General features: G+C 47.6%; 1 protein-coding gene across 6 annotated transcripts in view; it reads right to left on the bottom strand.

Annotated features, from left to right (window-relative positions):
* The window catches only part of PRR5L (proline rich 5 like), a 69030-nt gene extending 58328 nt beyond the window's left edge, over positions 1-10702 (bottom strand). For 2 of the 6 annotated variants that reach the window (XM_037040522.1, XM_037040525.1), the window contains exon 1: positions 10512-10702. The gene's annotated coding sequence lies outside the window, so the exon portion shown is untranslated. Of the gene's footprint in view, positions 1-10448 lie in introns of all 6 variants that reach the window. The other 4 variants (XM_037040523.1, XM_037040526.1, XM_037040527.1 and 1 more) reach the window with 3 other exon arrangements.
* Between the last annotated feature and the right edge of the window lie 14283 nt (positions 10703-24985).

Raw genomic sequence — 24985 nt, 5'->3', positions numbered from 1 at the left:
GGGAAGAATTTTCTCTGTAAACCTTCTTGCACCTTTGAATTTTAAAACATGAAAATGTATTGCTTATTCAAGTAAGTAANGCTTCCATCAATGAAAAAAAAAAGAGCATTTACATATTTTATTACGTGTGCACAAAATATCTTTGAAAGGACAAACTGGAAACTGCTAACCCTGGTTCCCTGCAGGGAAGGGAGCTGGGTGGCAGAAACACCGTGGGGAAGAATTTTCTCTGTAAACCTTCTTGCACCTTTGAATTTTAAAACATGAAAATGTATTGCTTATTCAAGTAAGTAAGAACAGACCACAGTGAATCCCCTTCCCCTGCTCCCTAAAAAAAGAGAAAGACAAAAATACAGGTTATAGGATTTGCTCGAAGTCACTCAGCTGTTTGCAGGAACTCGGGATTCACACTTGGCTTCTAATCCCAAGTTTGGTGCCCGATCAATTACAGTCCATTCACTCATTCAACACAAATGTATTTATTCAGCACCTATTCTGCAAAGGAGCTGCCTTGTGTAAGGACGCATGGGCCAGAAAATAAATTCTGATAAGAACAGAAGCTAAAAGGAAGAACCCCTTTCTTTCCTTCTCACACCATGTAATATGTATTCGCCCAAAGGTCCAGGCCCGGAACATCACAGAGAGGGCGTGAGGCCGCCCAGGCTCAAGAAGGCAGCACACTATGACTCAGTCCAATCTGGCTTTTACCATCTCAGGATGTAAGCCCAGTTTCGCCAGATGTGAATCTTCCAAGAAAAGCCAGAAACCCAGATGTTTAAAAAAGGAAAATCACGGGACCCATAAGTGTTGGCCCCTAATTCCCCGAGCTGACTAGCACTTCAGGAGCCTGACGTCGCAGGTCCATCACATTTATCTTCTCCTGTCGCAGCTACAGCCACCAGCCACGTCCCACCTTTGAGCCAGGGCCTCGGCCAGGTATAATGTAAGCCTGCATGAACCAGCCACTGTGGACTTGGGCAAGTCCCTTCCCTTCCCTAGAGCTTCTGACTTAACAACTAATCAAGAGCCTAGTCAGAGGCCGTGATGATCTCTCAGCATCGCCAGGTAAGCATTCAGCCCCTACCTGAGAGCCTGGGCACCTCTGAGGGAGTAAGTAGGTAGCCCAGCACAAACCCAGCACCTTCCGCTGATGTTTCCACTCCCCTCTACTACATCATCCAGCTGGCCAGCCTCTTAACTAGCCGGCTCTGTCTTATCTCACTCTTTCTTACCCCACCCCCAAGTGCTCAGTTCCTCTTCGCGTTGTACACACACCCAGATTCACTCTTCACCCTGTGAAGGCCAGCAGTAGCCAGGGTACGGCTAAAAGAAACACACGGCAAACAGGACCCACCGAGCCAGCCTGGGAAACTGGATCTGAACTCCCCACACCAGGCCTTGCCCATTGGATGGAAACCAAGTCAGAAGTAGGTTTGCAAGAGCAGTGAAGCCAGTTTGCAAATCAACTGTCTAACATGGCTGCTTTATGTATAGTATCTACCATCAGAGCCCGCCTGTCTGCCATGGTCAAGGTGGCAGCAAGGCTCCGTGGGCGCCTGTCCTCTCAGCTCATTTCTACCCTAAACCATGGAAGTAGGTTTTATCATTCCCATTTTGCAGTGGACGAGACTGGAGATGGGAATTAACTCGCCTAAAGTCAGGCCATTAAGAGGTACCCATAGTCAGATCCTAGTTGATTCCAGGACCTGAGCCCCTAACCCCCTTGTTAGGCAACCCTCATGGCTGCCCACGCATGGGCAAGAGCTAAATGCCGCCCGTGACTTCCCGTCGGGGACACCACCAACAGCTTCTTACCTTGTCCAGGCAGCAAGCACAGGCAGCAAGTGCACTCGGTCCCTTACAGGAAGGAGGCTCTGTTTCGTTGTGGCATTTACCAAGCCAGCTGAAGTCATCGTGTTTGTTTACGTGCTCACTGTCTGACTATTCCTCATAGCATGTAAGTTCCTCAAAGTCGAAGACCTTGCCTGCCTGGTTCAGTGCAGTACCCTTCTGTGAGCACAGTGCTGGCCACAGGAAAGGGGCCACGGGAATATTCTTGAATGGTGGAACGAAATGCAGACGTCCAAGCCACTGGAAAGAACGGCCTTCCCATTTCCAAGGGACCAGAAAACCCCCCTTCACAGCTGACTGAGCTTGGGCCCACCTAAGCATCACTGAATGTGACCCCTAGGGCTGTTTGCTGGCCACTGGAGCCTGTGAATGTGGCAGGGGGGGGGGGTGGGGGGGGAGGCGGGGCGGGGAGACGCCTTCTGCAGAGCACAGCATGTTTGTTTGGATTGAGGACAAACTTCAAAACTCTTAGGAGACAAAAGCTGGCCAAGGGACAGATACTCACTGCTACAAAGGAGAAAATGTTAAGGGTCAAGTTTAGACTATGGAAAAGGCTCAACAGGAAGAATGAAACAACCTTCTCTGCACTCCACTCAAGTGCAGACAGGAGAGTCTGAAGTCCGAAGTTGCGCAGGAGTAACCACTGTGAGCTCAAGTGTTTGTCTCTGACAGAAATGGCTAACCATCCACAGGACTCAGAGCACTGACAATTTAGACTCGTCTAGCGGTAATTATTTCATCACATTACCATCACCACCCGGGCCTGCAACCACTGTGTAATCACCAGCAAAATCCCCTGCTTTGGTACCAGTCAAGCAAAACTGTGAGGCATAACCACACATCTCATTTACTCAGCTACACGGCAAAAAAAAAAGTGTCGAGTTTCTTGGAGTGCACATTATTTGGGTGTGGCCCATCAACGCCCTCCAGGGTGATTCTGCCCTGCCTCTACCAGATGATGAACTGAAAAGTCCAGACACGAGCAAGTGGGAGTTTGATGGACCATCACGTGAGCAGCTGCGTGAGCAATTGCATCTCTGACCTGTAACATATTTCAAACCCTGGTGGGGGACGGTGCAGCCCAAAGCTACTGTCTGGCAGCCGGCTCGAGTTCAACTGTGGGGAAATGTGCTCTAGACGAACATGTGCTACTTATTAACAATTAGTTGCACTCTCTCAATTGCAGGAAGAGGATGAAATGCTTTTTCATAAGGAAAGGAGATGAAGGGAGAGGAAACTTCTCCCCACATCACGTAGTCAGGTAGAAGAGCCTTGGATAGGGGGTCAGAAAGCCATATGGGCACTCAGATCTGATCATTTCCCAGAGGTCATGAGTTCCACTGAAGTGCTTTCAATGCCAGAGGAAAGGAGAATAGAATATCTGCCCACCGCAAGGGGCTCGTGGTCTTGCAGAAAATACACAAATGTTACAAATGCAACTGGACACCAAGGGCTGTGGTTAAAGATGGGCAGTTGCAACAAGACTGAGGCGGAAAGGCTGGGTCACCTTCTCCAGTTACAAGGCAGCACTAATGGAAGGCCCACTGAAAACTGAGTTCCCCATTTTTCTTGCCTGGTCCTGCTAAAAAAGATGGACACTAGAAACCAGAAAAGAAATTTTTGGGAAGGCAAAACAAGCTTCCATAAGTAAGGCTCAATGAATACGCTTTTTTATCTGTGACAGGCCAGGATGGGATGAACATAACATATTTCAACAAATATCTGCTGAGTCCCTACTCCCCCGGGCACCGAGATGAGGCAGATATGGTTCTACCAGTAACGAGGACCAGGGAAGAATAACTGGCCGTGATTAAAGATAAAGAGAAGGACAGGAAGGCCAAAAGCAGGGATGGCAAACTCGATGTCTTGGGCAGGGGAGGGGATCGAGGCAGGGAACACGACCATGGTTAGAAGGCCAAGGGTGGATGGCAACACTCGAAAAACACCATTCACACCAAACAAAACCCATCTGATGGCAAAGCCTGGCCCACCGGCTGACTTTAGTCTGAGGCCCTCAGGTTAGAGTGACTGCAGGACAACGTGCCTAGGGCTGGAGGAATGATGAGCAGAGAGAGGGTGAAGGCCACTGCGGCAGGCAGAAGGGAAGATGAACCCAGTCCTGGGAAAAATAAACAAAGTTACTGGACCAATAAAACTCCAGAGGCCTATGGTATAACACTCACCACTAACATCCACACAGTACTTCATAGTTTCCAAGTTCAACGTCAAGTCATCTCATTTGATCTCCCCAACAGCCTGATGAAGCAGGCACCGTTATTTGCCCTATTTTAGAAGTGAAGAATTTCTGGTTCGGAGCCTGTGCACTCTGGCCCCACAGCTCTGGAGGGTCGCACTGGGACTTAAGTCCATTACTTTTCCGGAATTTCAAAGAGAAGAACTCCAGGCTACTGCACTTACTAGACATCTCCTAATGATTCTAATATACAGCCAGGCTTGAAAACACAGGTCTACACCAACGTTCTCAACTGGGGTGATGTTGCCGCCCCCTCCCTTCCCCCAGGAGACATTCAGTAACGTCTAGAAGCATTTGGGGTTGTCGTAACTGTGGGGAGTGGGGATGGATGATGCTACAGGCATCTAGTGGGTAGAGGCCAGGAATGCTGCTAAATATTCCGCAACCCACAGGACAGCGCCCCACAACAAATCGCCCAGCTGGAAATGTCAACACGGCCAAGGCTGGGAAACTGTGTTTTAGACTCTAGCACCTGGCTCCTTAATCTGTGATCTGAGAATCAGCAGAATTAACACCACCTCGGAGCTCGTTAGAAATTCCGGCCCCAACCTAACATCACTGAGTCAGATTTTTGCATTAATAAGATCCACAGGTGGTTCCTACGAGGTCTGAGCCGGAACCCAGGCCACACTCCCTTGGCCAACCCAGAATTTTAGAACAGAAAGGAACTTCCGCAGCAGGGCAACCTCACGGTTTTGTAGACAGGAAAACTGAGACCCAAAACAACCCAGCTACTGGCCTCTGGTCCCATGGCTTGCCCATGGCAGAGCCCAGATCAGACTGCAGATCCCAATTCCCTGAGCTGTGTCATCCCAAGACGCCACTTGGGACCAGCACCCAAACTCTTTCAACAGCTCTCCTCTCTGCAAAGCTGATACTGACCTTGTGGGTGTTTAACGGGCCTAGAAGGAAATGACTGTCCTGTTGGTCAAGAATTTTCTATTAGGGAAGGAGGAGAGTGATGAGGGGGGAAAGGAGGGAAAGGGTCTAGTCAAGGAACATGTATGAATGACCCCTGGACATGGACAACAGGGTGGGGACTGACTGTGGGAGTGGGGGCGGCAGGCAGGGGAAAGCAAAGGGGAAAAATTGGGACAACTAGCCCTGACTGGTGTAGCTCAATGGATTGAGCGCAGGCCTGCGAACTACTCGATCGCAGTTCGATTCCCAGTCAGGGCACATGCCTGGGTTGCAGGCCAGTTCCCAGCAGGGGACGCATGAGAGGCAACCCTACATTGATATTTCTCTCTCTCTCCTTCCCTTCCCCTCTAAAGAGAAATAAATAAAATCTTTAAAAAATTTTTTTAGAAATTGGGACAACTGTAATAGAATAACAATTGCTTTTAACAAAAGAATTTTTTATTCACGTATCTCAGAACACCACAAAGGAGGACCATGGGCGCCCACTAATTTTTCCCCCAGATACTTTACAGTGAACGTGACCGTGCGGCTGCCATAGTGGCGACCCCAGCAGCCAACAAGCCGGAGCAGAGTCCTCTCAACTGACGGCAGCAGTTGGCAGGGTCTCCCCCGCAGACAGCTGCGGAGCCATCCCGAGACAGTTCCAAAGCAGTGTTTAGAATTAACCGGCAAGTGTAAAGGGGTTTACATGGAGGATTTACGCAGCTGAGGTCATGAACAGGTTGTGGCAGGGTTTGAGGCAGCTCAGTTCAGAAAAATGCAGACACACGTCACAGCCCCTGCTGGACTTGTGCCCCAGTCCTTGGGAAAAAGACAAAGGCAAATTCGCTCAGGTATTCTCCCAGGCTCAGCTTAAGCTGACACACAGTCTAGTTCCTGAACGCCTGAGGGAGCCCAAAGCGGTCCCTGAATCCTAGTATTTGCTAGAAACCTTACTGCTGACAAGGACGCCTGCCACAGAGCACAGAACCCAGCCAGTGGCAAAAGGAACCAACAAAACTGGAGGCAGTTCTGGGACCAGTGAGGAGAGAAACAAGAAACTGAAGGTGTTACTGGTGATGGGCAAGCAGCTGGAGTAGAACCAGAACACCGACAGGGGTGCGTGGCAAAAATCTCCACACCTTAAAACGCAGGGGCAGGAAGAAAATGAACGCCTAGCAAGGCCAGTACATGCTTTTACATACTGTATGATTCTACACAAAACAAACTGCACAGGTACTTACAACGGGTTGATTGGGCAGTAGCAGGGGGAGATGTTGACCAGGTTTTCCCATAGGCCCACAATCAAAAGAGGAAGAGAGAGAGATCTTTCGGTGAGTTTCATTGCTCTCCAAACCCTTCTGGGCACAGCTGACCCCTCAGCACACCAGGGACAAGAACAGGGTCAGAACAATGAGGCGCTCTCTTGGGGTGATGGCCCGCCCCCTTGACGCCTCAACTGACCACAGCCTAGTCCCATCCCCACAACGCACACACCACACACTTCGATAAGGAAGACTCACATCCTTTCTCAAAGTGCAGACACGGAGTAAAGGTGCCTGATGTTCATTCTAGGCCTATCCTTTCATGAACCAGCCACACTCCACCCAAAAAGCTTCGCAGAGGTGCCCTTCAATTCCTGACGAAGGACCTGTTGACCACCTTGCTCCCCAGAGGTGGACAGGGCCAGCTGAACCCAGCTGTGAGCCTCTGCTTTTGAATGACACCAATATATATAATACTTATTATCCTGCTCCAGAAATGCACTATTTTTTTTAAAGAGGGTGGTACAGAGGCTGAGAATATCCTCTACACATTTCAGGAAGAGAAAAAAAGCCTCCAAAATCCCAGACTATGTTGGAGCTGGAACAATCAAGGATTGAAAAAAAAAAAAAAAGAAGTCAAATTTAATAGACCGTTTAAATTCCTGGCTTATGGTAATTAGAGAGCAAACAATATTTCTTCAACCCTTGCTAGACAGAACTTAATCCAATTTAGGTAATCACTAACCTTTGCTTTCTTTCCTCTCTCTCACTTTCGCTCACTCTCTCTCTCTCTCTCCTCTAAATAAAATGCAAGAATTGATCTACAAAGGCCCAAAACGGGCAAAGCATGAGAAAAGAGTGTTTAAAGAGGGTGACTGGATAAATGTTACCTCCAAGGGCCGAGTCCCGTGAGAATGAAAACAGGCTTCACGGGTGCCCACATTTCTATCGACTCCAACCTGAGGATTCTAACTGGCACCTTCACAGCAGAGGGCGTGCCAAGGGAGGTCAAGGTACTTCCTTCCCAGCTGTCCTGCCCTGGGCACCTCGGCTGGCACACCGGGCCGGTCGCCAGGTCCTGCTCTGGAATGTGACAGCCATCCCCTGCCAGATCGCACTCCCTACAGCGCCTCTCTCCATCTTCCGTGGAATAGCTACCACCAGAATCATGCAGACTGACCCTTCAGTGCCTCCACGGCTCGCCCACCTCCCAGGCCCCGCCCCCTCCTTTCGGAGCCGCTGCCCTGCTCTGCCATCAACTTCCCATCCAGAAGCTGACGGGCGAACACCTGGGATCCTCTTGAGTACTTTGACTCTGGCTTCATGGAAGGCCTTCAAGGTGAGAGATCAAAATGTACCGGAAGGAACAAGGAGCTTACGTAACAATGGCTGTGTTAGGTCAGGAAAGTAAAGAGCCTCTTGAAGCCTCCATTTTCAGATCTTAAAGGAAAGAATCTTAAAGGAAAGACCATCTAACCACTCAGGTTGTTGGAAGGCTCAAATGGCGTTAGCATGGTTGGACTTGGCTCTCAGTATTTGCCCAATACGTAAGCTGGCTCATTTAACTGTTCGGGTTTCAAAGCAAACCTCAGGTCCCCGGCCCCTAAGAAAAATGTGAATTAACTCAAGTTCACCAGCATCACTTTGCACCATCTATGCTCCCATCTTCCCTCTTGGCTCCAAGGGGGATCTTGCCTTATAAAGAGGGTAACACTCTCGATGTTGCCAAATTCTTAACCCCATCTCCCATAAAAAACCCACAGAATATTTGACTCCCGAATTTCAGCAAACCGAGATATGAATTCATACTAACTGGTTAACAAATGATAGTTTCTATAAGCATTGTTTTTGACAAGCATTTGCATTCTGCACATAGACAGGCAACTCTAGAGAACAAACTTTTAATGACGGATTAAACACAGTAGGGAACATTCAGAGGGGCTCAAACTCTATTTCTCATATCAATTCTCTACTGACCTAGCTCTGCAAAAAAAAGATTAAAAGGGAAAAGTTTGCAATTCTAGAAGTTGGATATATTTTACCTTGTACGAAGGCGGTACAAAAGGGATGGCCAGGGGGAAATACGCACATGCATACCACAAAACCTTAGGACAGAGAAACCATTAAGAAATCCACAAAGTCCTTACTAAATTCAATTTTCTTTTGATAAATGGTTTAAATATTGCACATACATCATCAGTGAACAAAAAAGATTATGATTTAGTTCCGGATGACCAGCATGAAATTTTCACATAGCAGCTTAAAAGGGTTCTAAAAACAGGATTAGAGTCCCCCCCCCAATAATTGAGCCACTATTATGTGACAAAGGAAGGAGGAAGGAGGAAGGAGAAAGGAGGAAAGGAGGAAGGAAGGAAGGAGGAAAGGAGGAAAGGCGGAAGGAAGGAAGGATGAAGGAAGAGAGAGAGAGAGAGAAAGGAAGAAGGACTAATTTATTTCTAATGCATCTCTTTTTCACACTGCTAATGGTTCTGGCTATTAGAAGCATCAGTAAAATACTGAAAGGACGCTGTTGGAAAAACCTAAGGCAACTTTGTGAGTTGACCAGGCATTGTTTCCCTTATCTGCTGCATTCGGTGCTCTGCACAGCACCCTAGGTCAGATTCTACAGTCTAATCTTGCACGGAGAAGACAGGCCAGCCAGGTTCCACAGAGGGGCGCAGCACCGTTCTCAGTCGCACTAGGAACCTCACACCACAAGCTAAATTTAAAACGTGGCTAAATTAGTTTCTGCAAGCCCCATTTCCCCTCCTGACTCACATGCTGCTGCATGTTATCAACAGAGCCTCCCACCCTAGAACAACAATTTACCAGAGCGCAGCCCTGTGACATTTTAGGCCAGCGAAATGTCAAGTCTGCAACGCAGGGTGGTCGGGATCACCGAAAGGAGGTCAAAAAGGGCAGTCTCCAAAGCTCGATCAGCAAGCACCCTTTCGTGGGGTGGAGGGCAGAAGATGTGGAATATCTGTACCCTTAACTTGCATGATTGCTTTGGTCCTTTGCATGGGTCATTGGCATTTGCATGTCTGGTCTGGTCCAGAACTGTACCTCGGCTAGGAAACCTCCAGACGGGAGCTTTTTCCAAGCTGGCCTTCTGAGCAGACTCCAGGCTGAGCGGCCGCACGTGAGCCGTCGGGTCTTATAGGACTTATGGCATAATTGAAACCTTGTGCACCGCAGAATTGCCGTGGCATCTATAAATACTCGCTGCCTCACTACTGACGAACAAAACGCGGGTTCCTGGCACCGCGGGAGTAGAGACGGCTGCATGTGACCGAGGGCAGGGGCCGGGTAGAACCAGGGAAAACCCTACTGGCAATCAGGGAGGCACCCAGAGCCGACATCTGAAGCACTATTTCCAAGCACACAACCGGTTCTGCCCCGGAGCGGCCTCCCCTAAGAGGAAGGCTGGGAAGGGAGGCTCTGCAGGCGCTGGGGCGGGGGCTCCAGAGCGCCCCCTGTGTGCAGTGAGCACGCTGCGCGCACACAGTAGGCGCACAGGGGAAAACCTGGTCAAATGCAGGGCAGGCGGGAAAGATGAAGCGAAAGGAGTTGCCAGGAACCCAGGGCCACCCGCCCCAGCCCAGTCTCCCGCGGTGCCCTGGCCCCAGTCGGCGCACGTCCAGCCGCACGCGCACGCGCGAGGGACAAAGCTGCTGCCTTCCCTGCACTCGCCTTCCACGCCTCCCTCTGGAAAAAAAGGGGAGAGCAGGAAAAGATGGGCTGTGTCGGGGCTGTCCCGCAGGCCGATGGAGAATGAGAGAGACAAACAAGCAAACTTTCTTTTTCGATCTGTTGACTCAGCGTGGGCCCCACGACTGGTGGCATGCCCCATCCCAGCCCACAGTGGTGCCTCGCCCACAGTGAGTCTGGGACGCGGGGCTTGCCTTTGCCCTCCCCACTAGGGGCTCTCGAGTCCAGTCCTCTACGCCTGCCCGCAGCGTCCAATCCGAAGATACTCAACCTCGTGAGGGTCTCTAGCCAGTGGCCCCAAATGCGACGCCCTGTTTCCCTGTGCCCCTCCGGATTGTGCTCGGCGATTTTGTTCTCAATCCTGTGCCACTGCTGAGCCAACGACTCTGCCCCTTCCGGAGACTTCCCCAGTCACCCCCTCGGGTCCCGGGAGTGAGTCACTTGGAGTCTGCACACCCGCAGCTCACCTCCTCCCCAGACTCCGAGAGCCCTGGAAAAAGTTTCCGGTCTTCCCGAGAAACTTTTCTCACCCGAGAGAAAGGAGAGACGGGTGGCGCTCCCCACCACGCTCCGTCCAGCTCGCCCACCTCGGTCCTCTCGTAGCTCTGCCCTCCGCAGGGTCCCATCCAGCCTCCAGTGCTCTCCAGTGCGAGTCAACAAACCCAGCGGGCGCGGAGCTCCCAGAGCCCGGAGGGTGACACGTTTCCCTCCTCGCTCAGCTCACGGCCTCCTCCTCCTCCCTCCACCCCCGCCTCCTCCTCCTCCTCCCACTTTTCCTGTCCTGGGTTCATCGCTTCGGTTTCTCTCCAAGGGCTCCCACGGCCCTCCATCCCACGGCTCCCCAGCAGCCACTCGCGCCCTGCTAGGGAGGGGGCGAAGGGGAAAGGGGGCGCCAGCACCAACATCCAGTTCAACAATTTCAGGAAATCCAACTCTTTGACTTGAAAAGCCGGGGAGGATGCAACAGGTCAAGGGGGCTCGGTCCTGCATTTCCCTCACACAAGACAAGATCCCCCACCCCCCACGATGGTATCGACCCCCGGGCCCCCACGACAGGAAACACTACCAAGAAGCCCCAGGGCGAGGCTGAGAACCGGAGAACTGGAGCCCGGCACTTTCGTTGTTTTGAGGGACGGACCCCAGGCCCATCCCAGAAGTTGTTTTAAGTGCATTCGTGAAAATACAAATTCAGTGCAATCTCTCCCTTAGATTTGCAAACCTCTTTTTAAAGCTCACAAATTCTCCACTGAAGGTTTCATAAAATGGGCGGTCCTTCAGAGTTTGAAAGAACGGAAAACCAACCAATCCCAAAATTAAAAACAATGTAAAATTATTTTCAGATCTTTTTTTTTTTTTTTGCAGGTGTTAAGAATTTGATGCAGCTGTCCTCAGGACTCACTGGCTTGCGTAACTTCACCCTATGGTTGAGCAAGAAATACTTTTAAAATGCTGCCCGCGTACACATCACACTTAGGCTTTGAAACCACAGTGACATTTGCTGAAGAAAAGATGTGTCTTTTTAAAGTCAAAACAGAGGAAAAAATCGTGTTTGTTTTGAGCATGGTGACCTTAGAAAGCCTATGTAAGGGACCTTGGTCAGGGTGGGCCCAAAGGGGAGGGAGAATTGATGAAGCTCTGGGTGCCCCACTTGCCCAGTGACATTAGTGAAAGCTCCAGTTTTCTTGGCACAAACCCTAGGATGAAGGAAAGACTTTCAATCTTATCCCAGAAATCGTGTACAATGAAAGAACTTGTCCCTAGGCACGTGCTGGGGAAAGAAAAGCTTGAGGAGACAGCTATCTGGGAGGGGAGTTGAGCTACGTCTTCCAGGCAGCTGAGGGCTTAGGAGCCAAAGCCAGGAGTCAGAAGGTCAAGGTTTGTGTACCACCTCCTCTTACTGGCTGGAGGATAGGAACCAAATTACTTAATTTTGCTATGCTTCAGTTTGCAATCCTGAAAGTGAGGACAACATGGTAGCTATCTCCTAAAGTTGTTATGAGGATTTAATGAATTCCTACAGAGAAAGTGCTTAGAATCTCTGCTGGGATTCAACAGATATTAAGCTACTATTACTATAATTATCCCACAGGTCTGGGAGGACCAGCTAGATGCATATTAGATGTATATAGTTTGATTGCCATTGTTGTGTCAACATTTCTGAAAATATTTTATTTGTTTTATTTTTAGAGAGAGAGGAAGGGAAGGAGAAAGAGTAGGAGAGAAACATCAATGTGTGGTTACCTCCCACGTGTCCCCCACTGGGGACCTGGCCCGCAACCCAGGCATGTGCCCTGACTGGGAATCGAACCAGCGATCCTTTGCTGCACAGGCCCATGCTCAATCCACTGAGCCAGGGCTGTTGTGTCAACATTTTTTAAAATAATTGCTCATACATAAAAAAAAAAACAGAAAACTTCAGATCTCTGATGAAAAACACAGATTTTTCAGCGCGCCTTGGAAAACCTGCCGTATGCTGTGCCACAGGCCCGCACAGCCACAGTCACTAGAGCTGAAGCACTTCTCTCCTCTGCAGACAGGGCCCTCCGTTCCCAGCTCGCCACAAGCGGGGCCACTCCCTCCTCTCTGGTTCCCAGCCTGCTCACCCATCGCCTCCCACCCTGGTGCAGCTACAGAAGGGAGGCTGGCGCATATCAGGAAGGGCCAGAGGTATGAGTAAGCAGAACTTATGCTGTAAGATGGCAGGGCTTCATACCATTTTTCTCCCCAGCTCCATGGCAACAAGGTTTTTTAACCAAGATTTGCTCGGACTCACATAATTTGCACAGTACTGAAGTAAAAGAAAATGCGGGGGTAAAGTGGAGGCCAGCGGGCATGGAGACAGGGGGAAGCAGAAAGCTTCCCTGGGGGGGGCTGCCTGGGCATCAAGACCACCATCCACTTCCTGCTCCTCCAGAGGCCTGTCCTTCCATTTCTCCTTTGTTCCCATAACAATGCCTGTCCACCCCATCCCCCTTCCCACATTTCCATCCCCCAAATCTTATCAGACTGAGCTCAGGGAAGGGTTGGGTGCTTGTCCAAAGTTACACACAAACAAGAAAGACAGGGCAGGGATCCCTGATCCCAACTCAGTGCTCTTGAACTACACTAGACTCCCTGTTGGTCTCATTTACTACTTCCATCTCTGAATAATAGTGAAATTCACTTCAGTTTTACAGAATCATAGCATTCAACGCCTTAGGATCTGACCTACAATAGGTAGGAAATAAATGTCTGGTGAATTAAGGCTTTCAAGGTCTGATCTCCAGTCTGGACTTCCTTTCATGATACTTCAACGTCTCGCACCGTGTCAGAAAATTATTCCAGTGAAGGAAACATCACGCCCTTCCATAAGTTATCTCCTCTATGTAGATGGAAAAATAGAAGCCCTGAAAAGAGCCTTTGCTGGTGCCTGGTACAGAGGCTGTGAGGGGGACGGCAGGTCCCCCAGGCCTGTGCAGACTTAAAGCGCCCAGTTTTTCAGGTTTTCAGAGTTCCAGTCATAAAATAAGTTAATGTAGTTACTCATGAGAAATACGAATCTAAATATAGAACTTGCATAAGCACTCAATACGTATCAACAGTATTGCACTGCCCATAAAAACAGGACCATTTGAGGAATCAACTCAGCATCTGATCTAACACCAGGGGTGTAAAATGAGTGACCTTTGGCACAGCAGGAAAACCTATTCCACAAATGAAACCTGAGTTACTTTCCTTTTGCTCTCCTTTCAACTTCCACAGTACAAACACTGAGAACCTTCAAGTTGGGTTTTTGGAAGAATTTTGGAGGATACGAACAAAACATAGTTTTCATCCTTTTCTTAGTAACAGTGGGGTATTTCTGGTATGTTGGTTTTTATTCTCCTTTTTGTCTTTGGCTTTGGGAAGTATCTGTCATCCACTGTAATGAGGCTGGTATTCACTTTGATCTGATTGTATTTTGAGAATGACTTGAATGAGCAAAGCTTAAATGTGAAAAGAGCCCTGGATGGCGTGGCTCAGTGGATTGAGTGCTGGCCTGAGAACCAAAGGGTCACCCCTTTGATTCCCAGTCAGGGCACATGCCTGGGTTTCAGGCCAGGTCCCCAGCAGAGGGTATGTGAGAGGCAACCACACATTAATGGTTCTCTCCCTCTCTTTCTTCCTCCCCCCTTTCCCTAAAAATGAATTAATTAAATATTTTTTCAAATGTGAAAAGAATTTTAGCAACCTTACACAAATGTCCCCTGGATTCTCCCAGTTTCAGTGATTCCTTTCCACAGTTCTAAACCAGCGCGTTGGTTGCCAGCTCAAATGAAAACTGAGTTACCTTGGTTGCCAAGTACTGACTGGTCATTTATTAGTATCAAGTGCTGGGAGTGCCACCGTGAACAAGGAACACAAAGTCTCCAACGTCAACAGGCAGAAGGCAAACAGTAAATACGGAAACAAACTCGTAAAGGACGTCATTTGAAGTCCCATTCTGTGCCGTGACTAGGATAAAGTGGAATTCTAGAGTGACGAGGAGGAGAAGAAAAGGACTTTATTTAAAGTCATCAGGATAGTCTCTCAGGGAAGAAGCTTTGGAGTTGGGGTTTAAATAAGAGTGGCATTCCTTTGGCGCAAAAGTGCGTTCCAAACAATAAATGACCAGTACAGAGGCCTGGAGTCAAGAAAAGTCATGGGGACTCCTGGCTAAGATGAAGATATAGGTAAACACACTGTGCCTCCTCACACAACCAAAAGAAGGGCAACAACAAATTTAAAAACAAAAAACAACCACGACTCACAGAAAATTGAACTGTATGGAAGTCTGACAACCAAGGAGTTAAAGAAGAAACACTCACCCAGACTGGTATGAAGGGCAGAGACAGGCAGCTGGGGTGGAGAGGACTCATGGCAAGGCGGCGGCTGGAGGACCAGAGCAGGGGAGGCTGAGGCTGTTGGACCGGGCGGCCCCACATCTAAGTGTGGGTGAACTGGGAGGAACAACTGGGGAACGAGAAAAGACAATGCAACCCAGGGTTCTAGCACGGGGAAATCAAGCCTCAAACTACTGATCGTAAACACCTGTGGGGGTTGAGGTGTCAGTGGGAGAAACTCCCAGCCTCACAGGAGAGTTCGTTGGAGAGGCCCACAGGGTCCAAGAACATACACAAGCCCACCCACTCAGAATTAGCACCAGAAGGGCCCACTTTGCTTGTAGGTAGTGGGACAAGTGACTGAAAACCAACAGAGAGCTGAGCTGGTGGCACTATTCCCCCTTGGACCCCTACCCGACACACAGCACAACAACACAGTGACGTTGGTTGCTGGAAAATACCTAAAGCTCTGCCCCTTTATACGTAACAGGCACATCAATACCAAAAAAAAATGGCCCAAATGAAAGAACAGATCAAAGCACCAGAACAAATACAACTAAGTGATGAAGACATAGCCAACCTATCAGATGCACAGTTCAAAACACTGGTAATCAGGATGCTCACAGAATTGGTTGAATTTGGCCGCAAAATAGAGGAAAAAGTGAAAGCTATGAAAAGTGAAATAAAGGAAAATGTGCAGGGAATCAACAGTGAAGGGAAGAAAACCGGGACTCAAATCACTAGTTTGGACCAGAAGGAAGAAATAAACATTCAACCAGAACAAAATGAAGAAACAAGAATTCAAAAAAATGGGGAGAGGCTTAGGAACTACTAGGACAACTTTAAATATTCCAACATCCGAATCATAGGGGTGCCAGAAGGAGAAGAGGAAGAGCAAGAAATTGAACAGTTATTTGAAAGCATAATTAAGGAGAACTTCCCCAATCTGGCAAAATAAATACACTTCCAGGCCAGGAAACCCAGAGAGTCCCAAAGAAGTTGGACTCAAAGAAGCACACACCAATGCACATCATAATTTCATTAGCCCAGGTTAAAGATAAGCAGAGAATCTTAAAAGTAGCGAGAACAAAGGAAACAGTTACCTACAAAGGAGTGAGCGAGCATAAGGCTATGAGCTAATTTCTCAAAAGAAACCTTACAGGCAAGAAAGGGTTAGAAAGAAGTATTTGAAGTCATGAAAAGCAGTGAACTACATCTAAGATTACTCTATCTAGCAATGCTTTTGTTTAGAATGGAAGGGCAGATAAAGTGCTTCCCAGACAAGGTAAAAAAGGAATTCATCATCACCAAGCCCTTATTTTATGAAATGTTAAAGGGACTTATCTAAGAACAAGAAGAAGATCACAACTACGAACAGTAAAATGACAACAAGCAACCACTGACAACTGAACCCCCAAAACAAAAACCAATACAAAAACAAACTAAGCAAACAACTAGAAGAGGAACAGAATCACAGAAATGGAGATCACATGGAGGGGTATCAGCAGGGAGGTGGAGGAGGGGGGTTGGGGGAATAGGCACAGGTAATAAATAGCATAAATGGCAGGTAGAAAATAGACAGGGGGAGGTTAAGAACAGTATAGGAAATGTAGAAGCCAAAGAACTTATATGTATGACCCATGGACATGAACTAAGGGTGGGGGGGAATGGAGGTGGGAGGGGGTGTGCAGGGTACAGGGAAATAAAGAAGGGAAATGGGACAACTGTAATAGCACAATCAATAAAATATATTTTTAAAGGTAGAAGCTTAGTAAGTTAGAGAGGAAAAAAAGAAGATCAGGAGGATTGAAAATGGCAGACAGATGGAGAGGAAAACTCGAGATGAGATACAAGAAATAGGTTAGGGTCAGATCATATAAGACCTGAGAAGTTATGGTAAAAGTCTGGTCACAGTGGGAAATAACCAGAGGGTTTTAGGTGTGAAGTGATATGACGGGTTTCTGTATTAGAGAGATCCCTCTGGCTGACATGTGGGAGATAAGCCAGAAAAAGGGCCAAAGTAAGGGCGTTCAGCTCTGTTAAGGAGGTGGCCATGGTAAACGAAGGAAGCGATGATGATGCTTAGAAGAGGCTTGCAGCAATTATGTTTGTAGAACATTATGGAACTGCAAAGGATAGGACTTTCTGATTAGTTGCATGTGTGGGGAAAACATAGGAATTATGCGTGATGCTTTTATTTGTGCAATGGTATATGCAGGTGTGTCGTTTACCAGGATTGGAAAAACAGGGTGAGCAGTGAAGTTAGGAGAATCACTAGCTCTGCTTTAGCTACGTGAAGTCTGAAATGCCTGGTTGAGACCCAAGGAGAGATGTCAAGTAGACATTTGAATATATGAGATGACATTGAAGACCAGACAGGTACATTTCAGACCTCTCAGCATATATACAGGGTCTGGCAAAAACAACATCCCCTGTTTATTATATAAAAATCGTTTATTACCAAATCATAAGCATGTACACACCGAGCACACTCAAGCACACACCATATGACATTTTAGGTGAAATGTTAAATTGCTGTCCATATCGTGTGAGACGTTCACGTACCCTGCCAACCACACTCGCTGGCATTACTTCTGCGGGAAAACCAAGGCAGTCGGTGGGTGCTTTGGAGAGTAACTATGGATGGAGAAGAGATTCCAGGAAAAACAGAGGATCTAGTGAAAGAAAAGGAACCAACTGGGGAAGAAAAGGAAGCAAGTTGCTAATGAGACCAGGAAATCCAAGAGGGTGGAATATAGGAGCTGCCCGAAAGAAGGTGTTCGGAGAAGGAAGGATTGGTCAGGTACATCCAGTGCTGTCGGAATTTCGAGCCAAATCTGAATTGATTTTTCTTTGGCCAAATACGGGTCACTGGTGACATTGGTAAAGGTCCTGTCAGTGAAGTGGCAAGGGAAGAAATCCTGACAGAGCGGGTTGAGAAGAGAAAGAGAGTCGAAATGGAGACAGAGAATACTAACAACGCTCTCAAGAGTTTCGCTATAAAAGAATAGGAGGGCGGTGCAAGGTCAAGAGAAATTCTGTAGATTTGATGATCTGACTGATTCTTTTTAGTTGGGTGATAAATCACAAGGCAGGTTTTGAAGGCTGGTGGGAATTATCCAGCAGAGAGGGAAGTTGATTTAGGTACTCAGTTTCTGGGATGAGGGTGGGGAAATAAACACTCTCTTACATGCATTCTCTACATGTGGCCCATTGAAACACGTTTTTAAATGCAATACATTGGCCTGTTGATAAATAAATAAATATAAATAAGTGAATTGTCCAGTTGAGACTATGGTGAAATGGTGATACAGGAAACAGTGTGGCCGTAAGACGTTGCAACGCCCAGGGAAGGGTCTCATACCAGGGCTTCTGCATTACACAACTGCAAGACACGTCGGTCACCGGAACCCCACCGAATGGCATCTCCTGGGGTTCTGCAATATGTCAGACTCGACCTAAAGGTCTTCTGGCCGAGCTCCTTCGCCAGCCAACCATTGGTGTAGATCCATCTCCATACTTTCTCCAGGGGTGGAGGAATCCGGCTACACACATCCAAAGCTGCTGGCATTGCATTGCCCAGTTCATCTCTCAGAAGGCCCTGCATCCAGATGACAGAACATGTTCACAGCAAATGATGTATCCCAGTTTTTAGGTCACAATGTAAGATCGGCATGTAGTCAATCCATCCCCGCACCTGAGGCAGGACTGAATGGGAAACATCCAGAGATACTCCCAGTCGTTCCAAAAAACTGTTATCACTCTCCCTCATCACTGTAGCTAGCATTTGGGAAGGCCCAAGCATATTATACTCCTTCCTCCAGGAGTCATCACACACCTCAGGTTCTGCAGGGCGGGGCAGCAGATCCTCATCCTGGGAACTGTGGCCGGGGACTGATCCTGGCAGTAGGCCGGTGAGGGGTGCCAATCGGGTGGCCCTTTGTGAACGGAAACTAAGGGACTTGGTGATGGCGTTAGTTGGCCAGTCTCCTAGCTTCACACCTCCCCCAGCAAGAGCTGGCTCAGTGTACTCCTGGCTTCCTAGCAACACAAGAAACCAAGGCTCAAAGTTACCTTCATCTCCCAGACTGTCATCACCACATAGCCTTTTGCATTCCCTTTTCTTAACTGTCTCCTAGCCCTTCCCCATCCTCCAAAACCGTCTGTTGTATGTGGTCAGAAACTCATAATCTGTCATCAGCAAAATACCCTGTACCCCCCACCTGTGTTGTTCTGAATGTTTCATTAGACTTTATGCCTTAATTCAATGGTCCTCACGTGTTTTGGTCTCAGGATACTCTTAAAAATTATTGGAGACCCCAAAGAGCTTCCGTTTGTGTAGGTTATATCTGCCAATTCCTACCAGATTTGAAATTAACCATTAAAATGAATTTATTAATTTTAAAATAACTATAATAAAATGATCACAACACATGTTATGAAAAATAACTATGTACTTTTCAAACTCATGGGAAGAATGGCATTACTTTACATTTCTGCAAATATCTTTAACTTCTGGCTTAATAGAAGACAGCTGGATTCTCCCATCCACTTCTGCATTCAATCTGTTGTGTTATCACACATATATAGCCTCTGGAAAATTCCACTGTACATTCATGAGAGAATAAGAGTGAAAGGCAACTAATAGCTTAGTACTACCATGAAAATAGTTGGGATATGTAAGTCTCTGACAGGTTTCAGAGGCCCCCTGGGGTTCCCCAACCAAACTCTGAGAATCGATATTCTAAGCGAACCCTAATTTACCCACAATTCTTCTCAGATGATGGTAGTTTCTCTCCAATGCCCCTATGTCACTGGACTGTGAGGCAGAGTGGTCGCTTTCCTTGCTCCCCATGCCACTTGAAAACCACAGTTCCTCCCTAAAAATCCCCATCGAAACATCAGGCTATTCTTCTCATTTCCCTTCCTCGTTGTGGTCATGGCCGACTCTTGGGTTATCCCCTGCTTCCCCTGAAGCTTTAATGCCTGGTTCATGGTCATGCTCTTAGCTACTGCTCCTGTCATAATTGGTGGTAATTTCAATGTCCATAGAAAGAATCCTATTCAATATCCTGGCACCTCAGACCCTTAACTTCTGCCCCGGTGACCTTGTCTTCCACACTCACCATGGATTTTCCCTCTCACAGTCAGCCTTGACCTTACCATTTCCTATTGCCACCCTATCCCACTCTCTAACTTTCCAGCTAACTTCCTCCAGGACTCTGATTCCCATAATTCTTCAACTCCCTGAGCTATACTGCCTTTTCACATCCTCTCATTCCTCTCATGTCCTCACTTCTCTCTTCTCCCAGAGTAGACTCCACTATCATGTTAACTCCCTTGCATGCATCCTGGACCCCCATGCTCCTTCCTCACTTCACTCCATTTGATTCGCTAATTCAGAGTTGTTCAGTCCATCTGCTCTCCTACTCAATGCCTGCATCAGTGTTCCGTCCCGCGGAACAGTCAACGGAGGTCCCGAGTCTACCTGAAACGGATGTATAGGGATGGGAACAAGAGGTGCGGAGAAAGGCAGCAAGACAAAGGATTCTGATCAAGCTGCAAATTTTATTTTAGGCGGGGCTGTTATATAGAGGGCGGGGAAGAGGGGAAGTGGTCCTGATAGGTTGTCCTGTGCATGCTCACTGCGTGCTCTTGGCGACGGTTGGTGGGTGGGCGCGTGATCAGCATCTTAATTGGTAGGTAGTACTCGTGATCAAGAGATGCCTACAAGGGTGGGGGCTACCTGGCTCGGCTGCAGCATCCTGTTTGGGGCTGCCTCAGCCAAGCCCTCCTGGTGCGATCTTCTTGATGGATTGCATTCGCTATCTTTAGGCCCCGACACATCAGTGTAAACATGGCTGGGGAAATGCACACAACCCGGCTGTTCTGTACCCACATCCAATAAATGTCTCCAATCTATTCACTCTCCCTCTGGCTCCCACATTCCAAAATTTCCTCCCACATCCTCACTCTCACCTGAGAAGCTTCCTTCCTTCTTTGCGTGAGAATACAGAAGCAGCTAACGAAAACTGTCCATAATGATATTGACTGAATGTTGGTGGTCCCTGCCCCAGGTCATATGGTGAACCCTTTGTCCCCAGTGGATGGCATTTGGAGGAGGGAACTTTGGGAGGTAATTAGGGCTAGATGAGGTTACGAGAACGGGGCCTTCAGATGGGATTAGTGCCCCCTTAAAAAGAGAAAGAGACAGAAGATCTCTCTCTCTCTCTCTTTCTCTCTCTCTTCTACCAAAGAAAGGTCGTGTGAACACAGAGTAAGAAAGTGGCACCCATGAGCCATGAAGAGAGCCCTCACAAAGAATTTAATCTGCCAGTACCTTGATCTTGGACTTCCCAGCCTCCACAACTGTGAGAAAATGGACGGCTGCTGTTTACGCGTCCTATCCGTAGTATTTGTTACAGCAGCCTGAGCTAAGACATGCATACTAGCACTGCAGTGCCCACCCCCTTGCTGGAACCTTCAGCCATTTTCTACCTCCCTCCTGTTGCTGGGGAGGAACTGCCAGGGCCAAATCTGGGGCTACACCTTCCACTGGGCACCAGACCCTGTCCCCTGACCCTCCCCATCTCCTAGTGGAGCAGGGAGCATGTCCCCCTACCCCTCCTTCTGGTTTAGGTGGTGCAAACAACCTGAAAGAATTTTCCTTGTCCCTGATACTTCTTTTCGTTTTCTTTCTCCGACCCTCTCCAATCAAGCTTTCATCCTCTCCATCCTGCTGAAACTACCTGTCAGCATTGCCCACGGTGCCCATGTCACAGGGGAGCGCAACAAATACTTGCTGAAGGAATGAATGAATGATCCTCAGATAGTGAGGATCTCACAACAGAAAAGTTGCATGTGTGTGTGTGCACATGCACACACAGACACACACACACACACAGAGGGAGAGGGAGAGGGAGAGGGCAGGGAGAGAGAGACCTCTTCCTGGCCCCCATGGTTGTGACGCCCCTTGGCCTTGTTTCTGGGAGGGGCCTGAGGCCCCTTTTACCCGAGACAGTGGGGTGTAGGGTACGTGTCAGGCTGGCCTTTACCCTGCAGACATCTGGAGCAGGATGGGTTTCCCTCCTCATAAAAGCCAAGCGATATTTCCTTCTAGGGAAGAAACCTACACTTTGGTTTAGACCCAGTGGGCACTTGCCGGATCTATCGGAATCTCCGTTGCAGACACAGCCTGGTGTTCAGGGACTTTCTAGATGAGGTTCCAGGGAATTATGTGAAATATTTGGCATAATGCTTGGCACTGTAGAAACGTGACAATAGAAAAGTAATGAGCACCAGATTAAAAATAAGAGATTGGTGTGTTTATTGTCTATCATGTTTGTTTTCCTAGACAATGAATCCCAATTATTTTGTGGTAAAGCCTAGTATTGTACTCAGTTCTCAGTTGGGTTCACATACATTTTAGCTTTTTATCCCCAATACTCTAATATTTATTGTATTACTGCAATACAAATAAATATACAAAAGTATTTTTGTATTCAAAAATACTGTTGAAAATAAAGTAGACTTCACTTAAGTGGTCTAAGAATATAGAAACAAATGAGAATTCCAAAATAAAGACACGGCATTTACACTCTCCCTACTTCAAAAGCAGATAAAATAACAATAAGGAGCCTAATTCCATAAATGTGATGACATAAGACGATGGTCTGCATTGGATATGCACAACGGCAACTGGAATAAGCAAGAATGAGTTTATGCTTCTTTATCCCTGTTGGGCAAGAGGAGGGAGGAAGTGGGGAGGTGACCGAAGGGAAAAGGAGAAACAAGGGGAAAGGGACAGACACTGCAGCAGCAAAGGGTTCTGGTCCAGAGAGCTCATCCAGACTACCGTCCAGCGGCCGGATGAAAAATCCCTGGCAGCAACCGGGCCCCTTTCCTCAGAGTCGGTGCCCACCAAACAACCCTGTCACCACCCACCCAGCCTCCTGGGCACCATGATACCCCCACAAGGTGCATCCCATGGAAAGTAAGCTTTTGGGGATTGACTCATACTACCTACACTTTCCAGAGATTGATGTGTAAACTAAGATATTGGTGTTTAGTCAATAATCTTGGTCCCTGGGACTCTACCTAGAATCACATTTATAAATCATCATTTATAAATCATCTTTTTAGGTGAAAGACTCAGCATTAGTAGGAAATGTACTCATTTTCCATTTCAATCTAACTCTTCCTTTGCAAGATGGAATTGCCATTACACCCTCAGCATTATGTATGCCTCACTCTTCCTTCCTCTCTCCCTCTCCCTGCCTCTCTCTCTCTCTATCATCTCTCCCTCTCTCTCTCTCACACACACACACACACACACACAAATGTGCACTCTATAATAACAATCACAAATGACGTTAGCATTAATTGCAGACGTACAAAGTGCTGACACCATGCCAGGCGCTTTGCAAGCTCTATCTCATTCCTCAGACAGCAAGACATGCATGCTACTATTATCCCCATTTTACAGATAAAGAAATTGAGGCTAAAATAAATAGTTTAGTCCTTTCCCAAGGTCATACAACTCCTCAGAGGTAGACATAACCACAAACTACAAGGTGTTATTTCCCCTTGTAAGTTCGTCCCAACGTTTAGTCATCTTGAGCTCCCCATTCAGGAAAAGGAAGTCACAGAGCTATTTGAGGGAAGATAAATATTCTCACCCAAACCACCAACCATAGGGAAGCTTCCTGCTGGATGTGGGAAGTGAGAAGAATTCCACATCAGTAGAAAGCGGGCAGAGCAAAGATGCTCTGTTGCACAGGACAACTGTACCTGGCAGTGCCTGAGTGGCTTCCCCCGGTCAGGAGGAGCCAAGCCAGCACGTCAATGGCTGCCGTTCACAAAGAACTCTCTGTTTGTTCCCCAGCATTAACTGGGCGGTTCTGGTCTGACAAGAACACAGACCAGCCCCTCACTCAACACCTGTTTCACTTCTTATAAATACGATACTCGTGTTACTAGAGTTTGGGTGTTTCAGCGTGGCTTTCGTCGATGCAGTCTGGCTTAGATCTCCTAGACGGACATTTCTTAAACTGGCCTCTGAGGAAGAGTAATACCACAGGATGTGGTTAGTCTTCCTGGAGAAGGGTTCCTTAGTCAAATAATTTATGGGAATACTGCCTACAATAGCATAATATGCCTTCATATATTAAGAACTTGGAAGTGGTCTGCCAGAAAAAAAAAACATTCAATAATTTCATTTCTTTCCATGGAATTCTATTAACAGTTTAGGATCTAGTGTCCCACAGATTACAAGTGGGGAAATGCTGTCCTAGACAAAATAACTGCTTGTTGGTCAAATTTGCTTTGAAAAGGGCCCAGGACCAAATAAGGTCAAGGGTAAATCTTAACTGAGTCTATTCAGTAGACTGTGCTTTCTGCTCTTTTTACTTTCTTGGGTGACTAATCTACTAACAGCATCCTAAATTTACTGAGAAAAAATATCCCTGCCTACCTCCCATGGCAGAAACAAAATGATGAACCTTGAACAATTATTTCCCCTGACCTGCCCAAGAGCCTCATCTGGGCTGGGGAAAAGAATAAGAACCAGCCACAGAAGGGATGAGGAAACCGACTGTAGATGTGATCTGAGGACATCAGTAGACCAGCATGAGCGGGGCACACGAGTCCCGGGTCCCAGGCTCATCTCCCAGCAGACAGGGACTTCTTTAACTCTTACAGCCTGCCTGGGATGCATCATGACTTGTCCCTTAAGGGAAGCCTGGCACTGTGCCTCCACCGAGTAGACACTCAATAAATCTTTATTAAAGGAAGGAAGGGTGGGAGGAAGGAAACAAATTGAGGTTTGGAGATGTTAACTCGCCCAGCATCACGCCTCTAGCAAGCAGGAGAGCCGGAACTCAAAGGCAAAAGAGATGAGTTCTTCCACGCCTTGCCACGCTGCCAAGGTTGTGGTAACTCTAGGGGCTGGCTTGAGACTCGGGCCACATTTGCTCCATACGTTAGCTTTGGCATTATTTTAACTTGCGTAATCAAAATTGCTGTGTTTATACAGCACTTTTTTTTCAGACTGCCTGAAAATAAGAGCTGAAATTTAGTGCGTACTTCCTATGTTCCACGTACTACACTGAGAACTTGACCCAGCTCATTCCCTGAAACAATTCTGAGAAATAGCTACGATCACA

This window comes from Sturnira hondurensis, unplaced genomic scaffold (assembly GCF_014824575.4).
Source record: "Sturnira hondurensis isolate 20B ecotype Veracruz unplaced genomic scaffold, ASM1482457v3 Scaffold0002638, whole genome shotgun sequence".
Classification (NCBI taxonomy): domain Eukaryota; kingdom Metazoa; phylum Chordata; class Mammalia; order Chiroptera; family Phyllostomidae; genus Sturnira; species Sturnira hondurensis.
This window is presented reverse-complemented; position numbering and strand designations above follow the sequence as displayed.